Genomic DNA, 17,846 nt, shown 5'->3' on the forward strand with positions numbered 1-17,846 from the left:
CATATTCCCTTCTGGGCCACCTTCTGAGGGCCGTGTGCCAGCAGTAGGCAGGGCTAGAGGCAAAGGCGGGCCAAGCAATGAATATAACTTTTATCATTGTACAGTAGGCTATTTTCTGCACACGCTCACACAGTCTGTCTTTCATCCAGGAAAACAAGAGGCCTAATGGGAGTTCAGTGGCACATTTCTGCCAGTCAAAAACACTCACGGTAACTGGTTCTCCAGTTCTGATGTAAAAGCTTAGAGCACACTTGGCCAAACTGTGACTTGTCATATCCTACCACAGCGAAAGAGCAGGAAAAAGGAGTTGAAAGCAAATTCTTACAAAGTGTGCTTAGGAAGGGGCATACTAACAGTTCCACTGTTATTTGTACATGGGAATGGATGGCAGGCAAGTGCTATTTTTAGTAAAGACTGTAGTGTTTTATCTCCTTGCGTAAAAATCCATCACACCAAAAAAACAAAAACACACATTCATTAACTGCTGTGGCATGGGAAACAAAATTATTAGTGGGTGAAGAAATGCATGTGCCTGATAAATTTTATCCCTTTCAAACTGCACGGAAACAGATGAATAAACATTACTGTATACACAGTCAGTCACTTAGATACCACTATTTGTACCACTTAATCCTAACACACCCTCTGTACATTTTCAGGCATGCTAAAGAGAATTCTGATACATTGTCTAATGAAATAAACACTAGAGCCATGGATTGATCCAAGGCCCTCTGTCCCAATGTATACTTCCTGCCTCGAATTCCCAAACAAAGATGCACTTTGTGTTTCCCAGCCTGGCTCCCCTGATTGAAACAAACTCATTTATAAGTCTAAATATTCTGTCAAATCAGTTTGTGCAAAGATTTATTGGGGTGTCGAGTTAAGCCACTCCAGGGCAAGCCTGGAAGGGGAAGTCAAAACATAAATCTTGAGCGCTGTCCCAGTTTCATAAGAACCAGCAATGCAGACAAGTTTTTCGCGTACATCTTGTCTGGGGCTTCTGCATGTATAGAGCAATTGATTTTATTTCACAAATTAAGATGATTGTTTCTATTAATCACTACGTATCACCTAGCAGTCAGAGGCATGTGTTCCTGGGGCCTGAGAGTACTCCTTGTCAAGGGCGAAGAAAAAAAACGCAGGATGAATGACAGACAAACTGGGCAGTCGGCCAAGAATTGCAAGAACAGCCCAGTAGTGTGGACAAGAAGTGGTTAGCTCTCCTCTTGACACAGAAATGCCTTCGAAAGCCCACTGAGTGTGTGGTGACATAATAAAGAGTCGCGCTTTGTGCGCTTGCCATGCTGCTTGAAAAGCTGGAACTAAATAAGTCATTCTCCCTTTTCACTCACCCAAATTCAAAGGAAATCATATTGCCCTGTTTAGCTTTCCTTGAAACTATTACAGCTTAATTAATTCATTTGCTGACCTTTTAAGATAGGGATAGCAACTTTTTTGATGAAGGAGAACCGAGGGCTGCGGTGACAGGCACTCCTCCAAGAGCCAAATACAGTGGTACCTCGGGTTAAGAACTTAATTTGTTCTGGAGGTCCATTCTTAACCTGAAACTGTTCTTAACCTGAAGCACCACTTAAGCTAATGGGGCCTCCCGCTGCTGCTGTGCCGCTGCACGATTTCTGTTCTCATCCTGAAGCAAAGTTCTTAATCCAAGGTACTATTTCTGGGTTAGCGGAGTCTGTGACCTGAAGCATCTGTAATGTGAGGTACCTCTGTACCAATGTGGGTGTGACTATTTACACACATTCCCTCAAAAATTTACACACATGCAACCACATATGCACACAACACACTTCCATTCCTATCTGCAATATACCGTATTTTTCGCCCTATAGGACGCACTTTTTCCCCTCCAAAAATGAAGGGGAAATCTGGGTGCGTCCTATGGGGCGAATGCAGGCTTTCGCTGAAGCTTGGAGAGCGAGAGGGGTCGGTGCGCACCAACCCCTCTCGCTCTCCAGGCTTCAGGAAGACATCCACAGCCTAGGCAGCCCTGCGGGAGTTCCCACAGGGTTGTCTAGGCTGCGGATAGTAGCCTACTTCCAGGAACGCCGGGCGCGCTGAAAGCAGAGCACCCGGTGCTTCGGGAACACATCCGCAGCCTAGGCAGCCCTGCGGGAGTTCTCAGCAGGGCTCCCCACGCTGCGGATAGCAGCCTGCCGCCCGGCAGGCAGGGCGCCCTGAAGCAGAGCGCCCTGCGCGCCGGACAGACATCAGCAGCGTGGGGAGCCCTGCAGGAGTTCCCCGCAGGGCTCCCCACACTGCGGATAGCAGCCTGCCGCCTGAGGCAGACATCGGCCAGCCCCACAAGCTCGGGGGACAGCAGGGAGGCGCAGCGCCGTTTCTCGACCTGGTTCGGTTTCCCCGACCTGCTTTTGGGGGGGAAATAAAGGGGGGGAAATTTCCTTTATTCCCCCCCCCCAAAAAAAAACTAGGTGCGTCCTATGGGACGGAGCATCCTATGGGACGGAAGATACGGTACATTTGAAGCAGTATCATACCACTTGAAACAGTCATGGCTTGCTCCCCCCCCCCGCAAAGCATCCTGGGAACTGCACTTTAAGTGTGCTGAGAGTTGTTGTGATACCCTTATTCTACCTGCAGAGCTACAGTTTCCAGAGTTCCCTTGGAAGAGGGATTGACTGTAAAACCACTTAGAGAATCAGCAGCCTTAACAAACTACAGTTCCCAGAATTCTCTGGGGGGAGCCATGGCAGGTTTATGATGCTGCTTTAAATAAATAGTGCAGATGAGGCCTGATTCTCTTATTCTCACAGTTGTACAAACGCACAACACACTTACTCATACTCTCAAGGCATGATAAGAGCAGCTACACCTAGGAATGGAAATACAGTGGTACCTCGGGTTACATACGCTTCAGGTTACATACGCTTCAGGTTACAGACTCTGCTAACCCAGAAATAGTGCTTCAGGTTAAGAACTTTGCTTCAGGATGAGAACAGAAATTGTGCTCCGGCAGCACGGCGGCAGCTGGAGGCCCCATTAGCTAAAGTGGTGCTTCAGGTTAAGAACAGTTTCAGGTTAAGAACGGACCTCCAGAACGAATTAAGTACTTAACCTGAGGTACCACTGTACAGGATGAAAAAGGTGGAAGAATCCTGTCGAAACCTTAGGAATGTGGAGAAAGAGAAACTGATCTCATAGTTCAGCCTTCAATCCATAGTGGAGATATGTGTTTGTAAAAGCTAGTACAAAACCAGGAAATGATAGTGATTCTGGACTGATTTCAGAGTGATCTTGTGTGCAAGTCAATTTTCCCATTCTTTCAGTGATGATTAAGGTGGGAGTAGGGATCTGTATAAGTAAAACAACTCAGACACAAAGCAAGTACCAGGCGTCAGCAAACTTTTTCAGCAGGAGGCCAGTCCACTGTCCCTCAGAACTTGTGGGGGACCAGACTATATTTTTTGGGGAAAATGAATGAATTCCTATGCCCCACAAATAACCCAGAGATGCATTTTAAATAAAAGCACACATTCTACTCATGAAAAAACATGCTGATTCCTGGACCATCCGCGGGCCGGATTTAGAAGGCGATTGGGCCAGATCCAGCCCCCGGGCCTTAGTCTGCCTACCCATGAAGTAGACACTTCACATTTTACAGCATACTGGAAAATGTGGATTCTGAAGGCAATTTTCATCTTCTAGACCTCCTAGGTCGCTGCCCTCAGTTTTTTGACTTGTTCTACTCTTGAGTGGTGACCCAGTCCCAGCTGACAGTGGTCTGTATTTCTCTTGTAAGTCTACATTTGATGTGGTTTGCGGTGCTACACAAAAAAATAAAATGAAAATGGTTTTGTGTGCGGTGATGTCTGAGTATGACCAACTCACCCAGGGCAGAGAGCCAACATATACATCCATTTCAAGTGGCTCTCCAGTGGTCACCATTCACAGGATGTCCTTGTGAACTTGGTCTCAGTAGCTTGCATTTTCTTCCTAAGGGTAATTTTACCAAGTCGTGAAATTGGTGCTGCATGGGATCTGCATGCCTCGATGTGCCTCAGGGTGTTATATATGAATGGTTTTTGCTTCCCTACTAACTGAACACAGGACAGAATGGGGAGGAGGATCCCCATGTGAATTTTACACTTTGCACCTGAATAACCCGGGCCTCAGAACTTTAGTCTTACAGACAGTGTGTCATTCCCTTCGGAAAAGTCTGGTGATTTTTCTTTAAGCCTGCATTAAACTTTCTGCAGCTAGCATTACCTTCAGTCATTAAAATCTGTTTTAGCCATCTGCCAGGCTGATACAAACGCTTGGCAAGCACCTTTTCATAGGATACGTTAAGAATAAAATACTGGAATTTTATACATTTGGGAATCATATAGTTTACAACTTTATGTTTAACTAAATGAGATGTATCACTGTTTAATAATACATGGATTTCAGAGGCATGCATATTACCATTCTAGGTGGGGGAGAAGCCAGGTTGCAGTTTAAGGGCAGAAATGTCACCAACAGTAAATTTATAAACGAGCAATTAGGTTTATAGGTGTCACTTCATGCCATTGGTGCATTCAGTGGTGCCTGTTAGATTGAGACCAGAAAGGAATTTATTTTAGATCAATCTTATCAAGCTAGGTAGCTGTCAAAACCATTGGAAATGTTCCTTTTGTGTATGTATATCACTGGACTCAGTTGATAGACTATAGAGTCCACATTACACAAGATGTGAATCATCAGAACTTCTCTCTGTGTCCCTACCCCTCATCTTCTTACTGCAACACCTCTATAAAGAACCTTTCTCCTCTGCTATTTCCATTACACACTTCTGAAGTGCTTCCTAAAGATTTACAATAATGGATGTGAAAAGAAACAGATGAAACAGATTGACCAGGATGACCTTTCTAGTGTTTAACAGAGATACTTTTTCAAAATGGTTTCTTGCATATTTACAGGCTTTTCCTTTTAAAGAAGCCTTCTCTTTCCATGCAGTTTTTGACTCTGCCTTCCATAGTCTGGGATATCAACAAAAAGTCCAACGAGTGACATGGATATTCCTGCTTTTCCAAAACACCTTCTGTGCATGTGGGGTTCTTGTTACACCCCCTGCCTCCCCCCAAAAGACCAATTTCACAAACTGATGTTCATTATAGAAGAGGCTGGGGTGGTTTGTACTGCAAAATCTGATCTGCAAGCACACAGTTTGGTGTCCAGAATTCATTTGAAGAAGAAGAAGAAGAGTTTGGATTTGATATCCCGCCTTTCACTCCCCTTCAGGAGTCTCAAAGCGGCTAACATTCTCCTTTCCCTTCCTGCCCCACAACAAACACTCTGTGAGGTGAGTGGGGCTGAGAGAGAGAAGTGTGACTAGCCCAAGGTCACCCAGCAGCTGCATGTGGAGGAGCGGAGACGCAAACCCGGTTCCCCAGATTATGAGTCCACCGCTCTTAACCACTACACTACACTGGCACTTTGAGCAGAATTTGAGCAGATTCTATCTCCACTCACAAGCCCTTACACTGCAGAAAGGATGAACACTATCTTCATTGATTCCTTCTTTCATTTGCACAAGCTTCTGAAAAACTGTTCCAGAAAATTGAGGAACCTTCTAGAACAATTAGAGAGATGATGCAGGGATCTGCAGGTAGAAGGGGGAATTGGCCAAAATCAGCTCTCCTTTCCCATTGTCCCTTCCACAAATGGAAGAAGTCCTTTCCTTTGCAGAAAGGACACTCTGAATACAATCCAGTGTCATCGTCCCCCTCCTTAATGTTGAACATTAGACTTTGCTCACAAACATCTAGATCTAGCTCTAGATGTATGCAGTGTTGCATGATCACTTGCGCTGATTTATTTTATTTATGGAAAATACTGCTAACTCACAACAGAAAAATACCAAAGTGGTTCACAACAACTATACAAAGAACCATACAATAAAAACCATATAAAAAGGTTACAATAAAAACTATATTCTAAAAAGTTTAAACAAGAAATCAGGTAATCGTTGTGGAAAGAGGTATTCTGAACTGCTCACATAAACCTGACAGAACAGAAAGGTTTTCAGCAGTTGAAACAGAAGAAGCCTACTGAATTTCTGTTGGCAGAGTATTATTCCACAGGGCTGGATTGATAACATTAAAGCTCTATTACTTGCTGCTGTCAAATGAGCCTCAAGCAATGGCCAGTGAGTGACATTTCTACAGATGATCTCAGTGACTGAGCTGAGATATAAGGATTTTGGCAGCTCCTGATATACCCTGGACCTAAGCTCTTCAGGGCTTTGCAAATTAATGCAAGGGCCTTGAACCTGGCCCAGTTGTAGCAGCCAATGCAGATGCTTTAACAATGGGGTCACGTGTTGTTATTCAGAAGCCCCCATCAGCAATTGCAGGGGCATTCCATGTAGAGCGATGCAGTGCTGAAAGACCCAGGCACTCCAATGTACCGTATTTATCGCTCTATAGGACGCACCCAACCATAGGACGCACCTTGTTTTAGAGGGGGAGAACAAGAAAAAAAAAATCTCCTCTCTGTGCAGCGCCCCTTCAGCGAAGCGGCAGGAGAAATGGAGCCCCTTCCATTTCTCCTGCCGCTTTGCTGAAGGGGCGCTGCGCAGAGAGGGGGAGAATTTTTTTTCTTGTTCTTCCCCTCTAAAACAAGGTGCATTCAGTGCGTTCAAGGTGCATTCAGTTGCCTTCAGTGCGTACTGACCCCTCTCACTCTCCAGGCTTCAGTGAAGGCAACCCGAAGCCTCTGGAGGCTTCGGGTTCCTTTCGACCTGCTCCCTGGGCTGGCGGTAGGGGAAGCCCGACTTTTCCCCGCCAGCCCCAAAAAGCAGGTTGGGTAGCAGTGGAAAGGCTGTGCGGAGCCTTCCCGCTGCTCCCCGAGCTTGAGGGGCTGGCGGGGGAAGTCCGGGTTCCCCCCCCCCAGCCCCAGGGACCACACATTCACTCCATAAGACGCACAGACATTTCCCCTTAGATTTTAAGAGGAAAAAAGTGTGTCTTATGGAGCGAAAAATACGGTACCTTTTATACATCCTGAAGTGGCTTCAACCTGTGTTCTTCACAACTACTTTTCTTGTGTGAAATCTGTACATCCAGCAGTCAATTGTTGTTGTTTTCTCTAAAGAAGCAAACCCTATAGAACTGGAAATAAGCAAAGAGTGTAACAAGTGCCACAGCCAATATAATAATAGCCACATCAGAAATCAAGAAAAGCCATTAACAGATTATTCACATTTTCAATTGCATTTTGAAAAAGAATAGGAAAAAAAATTATATATTTGTTCTGTTTCTCAGATATTGGAAGTAGCCTGGTTTGTCATTAACACCCCCCCATACCCATACCAACCAAATGAATAGGGTGACCAGCAATTATCCCAGGTAGCAGCTAGTAGCAATGGGGTGCAGCACAAATTAATATCATATTTCAACACCTCTCCTACTTAGAATGACACTAAGAAATACAGAGAGGAAGCCTTTTGGCAAAATGCTTGCAAATAGTCACTGAGTTACATTAGAACTCTAATGTAAACATTTTGGGGGGAAGATGTAATGAATTGCATTTCCTCTGAAAGCACTTGGTTTCTAAACAGATGTAAAAATAGCCCCAACAAAGAAAATTCAGTGTCCCCCCCCCCCCCCCGCCAAACCCAGTAATAATCAGAATCCATACCAAAGGCCAGATATCATTGCAAGATGCAGAATGAGGCTGCTGAGTTTGCAGGAAAAGTCTTTGCTGGTTACTTTGTTATTGTCTTCACAACTGAAACACTATCTGCAAAATGCCAACACCTCTCTTCTCTACACCTCTTACAGAAGAGGCAGAGGGTAGCTAGAGTGGTTTAGGCCTATATTTTCAACCTTGGAATAAAAGGAAGACCACTTCCTTGATTCAAGGCTATCTCTGCGAAAGGCATCCAGACTTCCAAAACAAAACAAATTCCTTCCAGTAGCACCTTAAAGACCAACTAAGTCAGTTCTTGGTATGGGCTTTCGTGTGCATGCACACTTCTTCAGATACCAAAGCAGATACCAAACTTCCAAAGCAGTTTTTGACTTTGCATATGAGTCATTTTGGGGGCTAAGAGAAGGAAGAGAGAGATGAAAAAAGGTTTCGAAAGTAGCCTAACCTCAGAGGACTTAAAAGCTCCTGTCAAAGACCATACAAGGACAGTGGCTTTCTTCAACCTCTTCAAACCAAGGAGCCCGTTATAATAATAATAATAATAACATTTTATTTATTTATACCCCACCCATCTGGCTGGGTTTCCCCAGACACTATGGGCAGCTCCCAACAGATTAAAAACAGAATAAAACAGGCATAGGCTAACTCCGGCCCTCCAGATGTTTGGGACTACAATTCCCATCATCCCTGACCACTGGTCCTGTTAGCTATGGATGATGGGAATTGTAGTCTGAAACATCTGGAGGGCCAGAGTTTGCCTATGCCTGGAATAAAACATCAAACATTAAAAACTTCCCTAAACAGGGCTGCCTTCAGATGTCTTCTAAAAGTCAGATAGTTGTTTATTTCCTTGACATCTGATGGGAGGGCGTTCCACAGGGCAGGTGCCACCACCAAGAAGGCCCTCTGCCTGGTTCCCTCTAACTTCATTTCTCACAGTGAGGGAACCCCCAGGAGGCCCTCGGAGCTGGAGTTGAATGACCAGGTAGAAGCACACATGCATTTGGGAACCCATTTCTTATTTTGTTTTACCACATATATGTATAGTACTAGAACTCCTGTTGTGATCCAGCATGAATCTGTCTACAACCCATTGGTAGATCTCAAGCCACCAGTGATCTTAAGCACTAAACCACCAATAAGTGTGGGCATGGAGAGGGAGAGAGAAAGAGGGAAGGAGCGAAGGGAAGGGATACCCAACTCCCTTGCTAGCTTAGAAGGATTTTCTTCCACACTACCCTGTGACAACACACGCTAAGAACTTTGTAACTTTGTATGGTACCTATTAATGGCAAGAAGAATGTGCCGAAAGTTCACTTACTAAGGTAGAGGCTATAAAATTGTCCATAATAGAGCAATTAAATCATAAAGAGATATGGCTAGCATCTGAGTTAATTTATAGATTTTTATTTTTATTTTAGATTCCCATCAAAATCTCCAAATCTTCAACATTACTTAATCACTCTGGAGACCATGGCAAAACAGTGAAACTGCTTAGTTCTCCTTTTTTGCATACCATTCATTTCCAGAGCAAACTTATTATGTAAAAATGACATCCTAACAGTGAAATATAATATCCACTAATGATTTTTGCAGATATCGTCGTAGAGCAGTAACAAATTTCATCAGTGTCAACCTCTGAAGGAAAACAAGGATTGTAACCAAAGAAGAATGATGAAAAATTAATTGGTTGGATGAAGCATTTGAAGGCTGAAACAATGAAATGAGAAGTAGTGAGCATGTTAAGGAGAGCATCATTCTGCGTTTCAAGTATAAACCTAGTTCAACTGCCATATCCATAGCCTTGGAGATACTATAAGCTTTCTGGACACCACCTGCATTTCAATAATGAACTCCAGAAATATCTCCACAATCCATGCCAGGCTGTGATAGGCAAAGAGAGGGGAGAGGAGGATGAAATTGGGAAAGAGCTGAGACCAGGAAAGAGAGACTAGAAGAGGCAAGTACTCCCTTCTCCCAGAAACCAGGAGCTGTGGATTGGGAGGCAGGAATCTGGCCTTTTCTCTTCCTTCCCAGGAACAGGAGAACATCAGTGGAGTCAAGAGTGGGCTTCAGCCAACTGCTGGGGGTGGGGGAACCAGAGTCAGAAGGCGGAGTAACAGCTGAGCCGCTCAGGACCAGATGGTGTTTCCATCACTGAAACAGACCCATCCTCCTCAATCTGCATACTTAACATTCCCACAAGGCACAGCAGCCTTGCAAGTAAGCTCGCCTCGCCTCGCCTTTACAAGCTTGGTGGATGGGTGTGTCAACTCAATGGGAAAACTCTGTTGCTTCTATGCTGTTCTGAACTCTTTGCCTTGTTTCTTGGACTCCTTAAACTTGGACTTTTGCTTATGGCCCAGCTAATCCCACTGTTCCTATTATTTGTTCTGAACTTTGAGGCTGCTGTGACTCTATGTCTGTTGCTGAGCCTCTACCGTTAATCTGCCTCAGTAAATATGAATAAACTATTAAGAAGATAAATTTGGGGGAAAGAAAAAGGATATTTAAATGTTATATATAATCATGATTATATCAACAACTGTATGGAAATGTTTTCAAATACGACATTAAAAAAGTTAAAATGTTTCAAGAAAAAAGTAGAATTTTTAATTTAATCAAAATAAATACTTGCATTTATTTCCCGTTCTTAGGAAGCGAATAGCCATTCAATCAGGAAATCCTCTCCCTCAGTAAGTCAATTAGGGTTTGAATAAAACTGCAGGTAAGTGGCCAATGACAAGTGCATTTGTCATCTTCATAAGATGACTGAAAACCAAAGATTGGTTTGATTTAAATTCAGTTAGCACGTACCAATTATTAGGGATTGGTAACATTTTATTTTAACTGTTGCTAAACTAATCTTGTTTACTCTAAACTGAAATACGTATTATAAATACATATAATATTCTTTAAGCGGGAAAAGCAACCTACAAAACTCTCCCATTTAGTGCTTAGAAATTCTTTATAAAGTTGGCTGTGACTGATGCTAACACCTTTACTACATAGCTTCACAGTAGGAGTTCTTTGCCTTGTTAGCAAAACCAGACAAAAGCCATAGAGCGAGAGAAAAAAATGAATGAAGCCATTTGTATCTTCAAAAGACTTCAGGGTAAAAAACAGCAGAGCACCTGCTGGTTTTTCTATCCTCAAGCATGCTTGACTGAAGCCTAAACCCATAATAATTTCTGATCTATAAAGTTCACAGTGGCAATTAAGAATGTTGCAAACTACTTGTGCTCCTGGGAGCACCCCTCTGAATTCAACAGTGTTTCTAAGTTAACATCTTTTGAACCACATCCTAGGTGCTCTAAGAAGCAGAACGGATTGACTGGGAAACCAAGGAGAATAAAGAGTGATGATCTAGCAGGAAGGGGGAGGGGGACTTACCTGATCCCAATAAGCAGTTTTATTCTGTTTTTAGTGATCTGTTGGGAGTCGCCCAGAGTGGCTGGGAAAACCCAGCCAGATGGGCGGGGTACAAATAATAACATTATTATTATTATTATCTGATCCTGTTATATATGTGATAGGCTATGTATCAGTAAGTGAGATAACCAGGAAATCTTCCTCTAATTAAATTGGCACAGTTTGCCAATATCTAGCCATCTGAAACTGCAAGTAACCAAACATTTTATTAGGCTACCAAGGAAAGCTTTAAGTGTTCAGAATTAAAGTGAAAGAATACCAGAAACAAGACCACAGCACCCCAAGACTCTTTTTTGATTCAACCAGAGAAGCTCTACTGAGTCTTCATGAGACATCTAACGAGCTTGCACAAATACTACATAGATGATAAAGGAATTAAGGCTTGTGCAGTACATGAATTGGAAATGTCGAACAGGGTATGAATGTTGGCAGTGCCAAAAGAATTGAAATGAATAGCTTTGTCCACCTCAGCAGTTCTTTGTGTGATGTGATACATACCTATATTTGTGCAAGCAGTGGTTGTTATCCATTCCACATTGCATGAACTGACACCACTTCTACTGCATTTCCCTTTTTTTTCATGCATGTCATTGAAGAGGCATGAACATTTGCATGAGTACTGAAGATTGAGACTGAAGTTGTGTATCATACCATCAATTGCCTAAAACCTTCCATTGCTACTTTTGGGAAGTGGGACTGAAACTAAATCACTGCACTAATGGCTCTAATTGGTTCTGTAGCAAACAGTGTTTTAAAAACACATAGCCAGTACAGTAGTACCTCGGGTTAAGTACTTAATTCGTTCCAGAGGTCCATTCTTAACCTGAAACTGTTCTTAACCTGAAGCACCACTTTAGCTAATGGGGCCTCCTGCTGCCGCTGCGCCGCCAGAGCACGATTTCTGTTCTCATCCTGAGAGGTACCACGGTATCTTAGAACCTCCCTGACACTCAAAATTAGCTATTTCATAATACCACTCAAGGCCTCCATCTTCTTTTGTTGTCTACAATATACTAACTGGGAAGTGTGCAGAATTATGCAATTGGACAAATTCAGCATCTATTTAAAAACAAAACACCACAACCATGAGCGTGTAGTTCTGGCATGAGAGACTTGCAAATTTGTGGAAAGTATACAAAAGAATATTTCAGGACAGTGAGAGGCTAAAAAACCTGAAATGCAATATGACTAGGATGAAACAGGAAGGAGAACGAGAAGCATGCCCACAGGGGCATCAAAGAGGGGCCAAATGAAGATGTTTGTGAGCTGGAACTGCTTGAGATGCAAAGAACTGAGGGCAGGAGTCTGATGAGATTAAAATAAGAAAACAAACCCTGGAAATGCGGTTGAACTGTAACTAGAAGCAGGGTGCTGCCATTCGAAGGAAGGTCAGTATGTTTGCTGTTAGTGGCAGCTGAGAAATGTGAGCTGGGAGTGCAATATTGGGTTTTTTGAATAGGGTTTATGGCAATGCATATCCTATGTGCAAAGCTGAGAAACAATGCTAAGTGAAACATCATTAGAAAAAGGAGGATTAGAGAGATGGCGAACAGAAATAAGTAAAGTTGTCAAGATTACTGCTGTATTGATAATTCATTGGATTATTTCTAACTGAGATGTTTGTGTTGTTTTAAATTGCAGTTATGTCAATCAGTGCAAGAATTTCAATGTGTAATCCATTGGTGGTGTTTGGTAAAATATTCCCCTGAATTCCATCTATGAGAAAAAATGAGTATCACTGTTGCATGAATCAGTGTGCTATTTCAGACTGTGGTACAGCTCATAACCCTACATACTTAACAGTGAACTATTTTATTTTATTTTATTTTATTTTATTTTATTTTATTATTTTTTATTTTATTTTATTTTATTTTATTTTATTTCCCACTCTTCCTTCCAGGACCTCAAGGTGGCATACATGGTTCTTCCCCCTCCCTCACAACCAGCTCATGACTTTTTGGCTACATGTAGTGGTCAGGTTGCCGGACCCGAGACCAGGGTTCAAATCCCTACACAGCCACGAAGTTCACTGGATGACCTTGGGTCAGTCACGCTATCTCAGCCTAACCTACCCCACAGACCTTTTGTGAGAATAGAATTAGGGGGACAGAGGCAGATTTAAGGCAGCATGACCGGTCCACCGTACTGGGCAGCAAGCCTAAGAGATGCTACAGGGTGTTGCAATTATGATGCAATGAATTGAGCAGAACGAAAGGAGGGGGGCGCCAAATTTTGGGCTCACACAGGGCACTGCTGAAATTTGAATGACCAAAGTCTACTCCTGAGGGGGAGAACCATGTACACTACTTTGACTTCCTTTGAGGAAACACGGGATACAAACGTAAATAACAATTCAGCTTGCCGAAATGTCCAACCACTGACTATTCCTAGAAACGAACCCGTAAAATAGTGTGCTTAGTATTCTAGTTCTGCATGAAGTGCTTACATATAGAAAGTGACTTTGGTAACTTGAGAGACCAGCAAAAGCTGCAAAGAAAAGAAAAATCTGTACATTATATTAATACTGAAATATGTTGTGTTAGACCATTGTAAATTCTAAATGAATCCAATTGCATCAATGGCCTTCTTCTCACATTACACAAAGTGTCTTATAAGCTCACTTTTGCTGAGCAAGACCTCCGAAGCAAAGAGGGGGAAAAAAGGTTAATCAAAACATGCGAGCGCAAAAATGCAAACTACTCAGATCTGTCAAAATTAATGATGGTGGCAAGAAGGAAACAATACAGTTCTCCTTTCTAGACTGCCAGAACCTGCATGGTCTGCGTCATGTTAATAAATGTTGTAGAAAAAAACTATGCTGTTCCTCTAGTTGTGGTATTTATGTATTTTATATTCTATGATTTTAAATGCAAGAGGGAATACTCTATTAAACAATGGAATCTCCTGCAATCTGAATGGCCTCTTCGGGGCACAGAAAATTCTAAACATTCCCTTAGCATTCCACAGAAAATATATATGCTAAAGGCCACCTTATAAGGGGAAATTCGTACACAAAAAAAGGTAGACTGGGCATACCATTCAAAACAGGTTTACATTCGGATATGCCAAACACAGAACCAAACCACGCATTATGCTAAATGCCTAGTTTGCACTTGTATTGTTAAATCTAAAAGGCAGCGTAATCCAGAATGGAACTTGAGCAGAGTTGGATTAACCTTTCACAACACACCATATGGCCACAAGTGGCACAGAGTGCTTAAAAAAACAACAACCATGGAGAAAAATGAAAACAGTAACAATCCCTTCCTAAAGATTTTGGTGAAATTTCTTCTTTGGCTCCACTCTCCATCAATCTTCCTTGGTTTTTTTACCCATCCAATCAATTAAGGTTTGGGGGGGGGGGGAAGGTTTGAAATCTTCAGCACAGCTCTAGTTAAAAATAACAAATCTTCATCTGAATCTATGGCCAAATGATTTTGTTTCTACAGCATCAATTCCTAGTGCTGCATTTATTGTTACATTATCTCTGTTGAATTCAGACCTTACTTATTAGCTTACATTCCTAAGATTGTTCCTGCCTGTCTGCATCTCATATACAGCTTTACGTATCTCCAAAGACGATATTCAATATTCACTGTGTTATGCAGCCAGATCTGAAACCTACTGCCAACTATAAAGATATCATACATTCAATTCTTATTTAATGAGAGTGTAGCTCATAAATTATATCAGCTTTTTTAGAGAGAGAGAGAGAGAAATGGAGTGGTATCAAAATGATGTGTCACCAAGTGCATATTTCATTGGAAAAATGCAAGGTCAAAGGCCCATTTAGGCCACAGCCTAAGCACATGCAGACTTGAATGCAGAGTTCTACTGAAATAAGAGACTTATTCTCAAGAACTGGCTGGAATCCAAAAAGCTACTTTAGGTGAGTACAAGACCTAGCGGGTACCCAGTGGGATTTTCAAATGTTGTTCTTTCAACAAGAGACCCCCATATCACAAGATGTTTCGAAACTTCTTTCAGTTTCAAAACTACTTTGCAATTTGGTATACAGGAACCCTATCCAAAGGTCCCTTTGGCACACACAGCTAGTCGCAACCTGAGGAGAGACTCTAAAGACGACCTCAGTATGCAGGCAGTCTGGTATGGGAACAAGCATTCATTCAAGTACAGTGGTACCTTGGGTTCCAGACGCTTCAGGTTCCAGACGCTTCAGGTTACAGACTCCGCCAACCCAGAAACAGTACCTCAGGTTAAGAACTTTGCTTCAGAATGAGAACAGAAATTGTGCGGCGGCGGTGTAGCAGCAGTGGCAGGCCCCATTAGCTAAAGTGGTACCTCAGGTTAAGAACAGTTTCAGGTTAAGAACGGACCTACAGAACGAATTAAGTTCTTAACCCGAGGTACCACTATATCTTGGTTCTAACCTTTTAGTGCAATTTAACACCAGCATTTTGAATTGTGCTTGGAAATAGACCAGAAGGCAGTGCTGTTCTTGCAGGGTCTTTAAGATACAGCAGACCCAAGCTGTGTACACACCATACATTTGGTGCACATTTAAACCACATTCCCCCAAAACCCGAGAACTACAGTTTATCCCTACCATTCCCAGCATCCTAAACAAACTAAAGTTTCCAGGATTCTTAGGGGGAAATGGGCTTTAAATGTATACTGTGTTCACTGCCTCAACCTAGTAGATGTACTTAACTATCTGCAATTTCTTAACAGTCTTTGAAGCAGGTCCAACTGTGAGACATTGTAGTAGACTCTCCTAAATGCTACCATAATATGGATAGCTAACTCGCTTCATTACTTTAAACTGGATTAATGTTCTTTGGATCAGGTCCACACTGTTTTGGCAACGATTCTGAATCAATGGTTACAACAATTAAATTTAGCTGTAGCGATAATAACACAGCCACTTATAGTGAAATGAGACACTGAAAATCGTCATCACTCCAAATCATTTTGCTTTTATTGATAGGGCCAAAGCTTTTAGGATGATAAAAATGAGTTCCTCTTGGTATTTACCCATAATTCTAAATCATGAGTCATTGCGGCTTCAAAAATATTGAAATAATTGAAGCAAAGGAAATAAAAGGATATGCATCTTTTCTGGAACTCGAATCGTTCCCACCAAAGAAGGAAAACCATGCATAGAATTCGCCTGCTAGTCTGGAAAATATTTCAAGCTGACCACTACAATGTAGTAGTTTGTATTTCCATCCACTGTTTAATTAAAAAATGAACCTTTCCCCCATCTGTAGTTGAATGCATATAATAATTCATTTAAGACAGTAGCACTCTGTCAAAATTCACTGCTTTCTTTGTGAAGTTTGTCAGTTTACAAGACTTTCCAGACACAGCCATGAGCAAATTATGTTCATACAAATTATGCTGTGTTTCAGTATTATTTCCACAAAACAAAGCAAGTAATTAATGCACATGATTCAGAATTACATCTGAAACAAAACAGTCACAATTCTCCAGGGTACAAAAGTTCAATTCAGCCATTCAAGCATGAACCCAAGTAACCAAATTCAGTTAAAACAGCAATTATTTAAATGTTAATTATTCAAAGTCTCATTTTGTGCAAATTCAAATAGTAGCAGTGTCATGATGTATCAACTCTCTTAAGTATCACACTTATATTAACTTCTGCTTAAAATGTGAATGTTCACCAGTTCCTTCTGTTCAGTGATGTAGTTCCTATATTCAAACTGGATTGTTAACTGAGTACCGTATTTTTCGCCCTATAGGACGCACTTTTCCCCCTCCAAAAATGAAGGGGAAATGTGTGTGCATCCTATGGGGCGAATACAGGCTTTCGCTGAAGCCTGGAGAGCGAGAAGGGTCGGTGTGCACCGACCCCTCTCCCTCTCCAGGCTCCAGGAAGCTATCCGCAAGCCGTGGGAGCCCGCGGGAGTTCCCCGCGGGCTCCCCTGGCTTGCGCAGCGCTGCCTCTTATCCCAAAGTCCTGGCACGCTCAGCAGTCGCACTGGGGCTTCGGGTAGCTCTGTGCAAGCCGCGGGAGAGCTCTCCCGGCTTGTGCAGAGCTGCCTCTTATCCCGACGCCCCGGCGCGCTGAGCAGTCACGCCGGGGCTTTGGGTAGCTCTCTGTGCAAGCCGCGGGAGGGCTCCCCTGGCTTGTGCAGTGCTGCTTCTTATCCCGAAGCTACCCAAAGCGACTGCTCAGCGCGCCGGGGCTTCAGGATAAGAGGCAGCGCTGCGCAAGCTGCGGGAGGGCTCCCCCGGCTTGCGCAGCGCTGCCTCTTATCCCAAAGTCCTGGCGCGCTCAGCAGTCGCGCCGGGGCTTCGGGTAGCTCAGCGCAAGCAGCGGGATGGCTCCCCCAGCTTGTGCAGCGCTGCTTCTTATCCTGAAGCCCCGGTGCGCTCAGCAGTCGTGCCGGGGCTTCGGGTAGCTCTGCGCAAGCCGGGGGAGGGCTCCCCCGGCTTGCGGAGAGCAGCCTGTTCTGGGGGCTGGGGTCGGGGGAAGCTCGGGCTTCCCCCGCCCCAGCCTCGCGCCTTGGGGGGGAAATAATTTTTTTTCTTTATTTCCCCCCCAAAAAACTAGGTGCACCTTATGGGCCGGTGCGCCCTATGGGGCGAAAAATACGGTACTTACTTGAAAAGCAGAAAGGCAAAAGCAGTCTTTCCTATCATCAAGAGGTAGATGCTTCAGATACCGGATCTGAGTGGTCATGAAAAGGCAGCAAGTTGTTGTTGTTTATATATTTTACTCCCAAGGAGAGGTGTTTGACAGATTTTCTAACTCA

The 17,846-nt window shown here is 43.1% G+C and overlaps 1 protein-coding gene and 1 long non-coding RNA gene across 2 annotated transcripts in view; one reads left to right on the forward strand and one right to left on the reverse strand.

Annotated features, from left to right (window-relative positions):
- Positions 1-17,846, reverse strand: part of FAT4 (FAT atypical cadherin 4) — a 140,966-nt gene that overhangs the window by 71,937 nt on the left and 51,183 nt on the right.
- Positions 5,241-17,846, forward strand: part of LOC309350451 — a 685,906-nt gene continuing 673,300 nt past the window's right edge. Inside the window, exon 1 of the long non-coding RNA XR_014160385.1 lies at positions 5,241-5,323. This is a non-coding gene — a long non-coding RNA (uncharacterized lncRNA). The remainder of the gene's footprint in view (positions 5,324-17,846) is intronic.

The sequence above is a fragment of the Podarcis erhardii genome (genome assembly GCF_964252035.2).
Source record: "Podarcis erhardii genome assembly, chromosome: 9".
Lineage (NCBI taxonomy): Eukaryota > Metazoa > Chordata > Lepidosauria > Squamata > Lacertidae > Podarcis > Podarcis erhardii.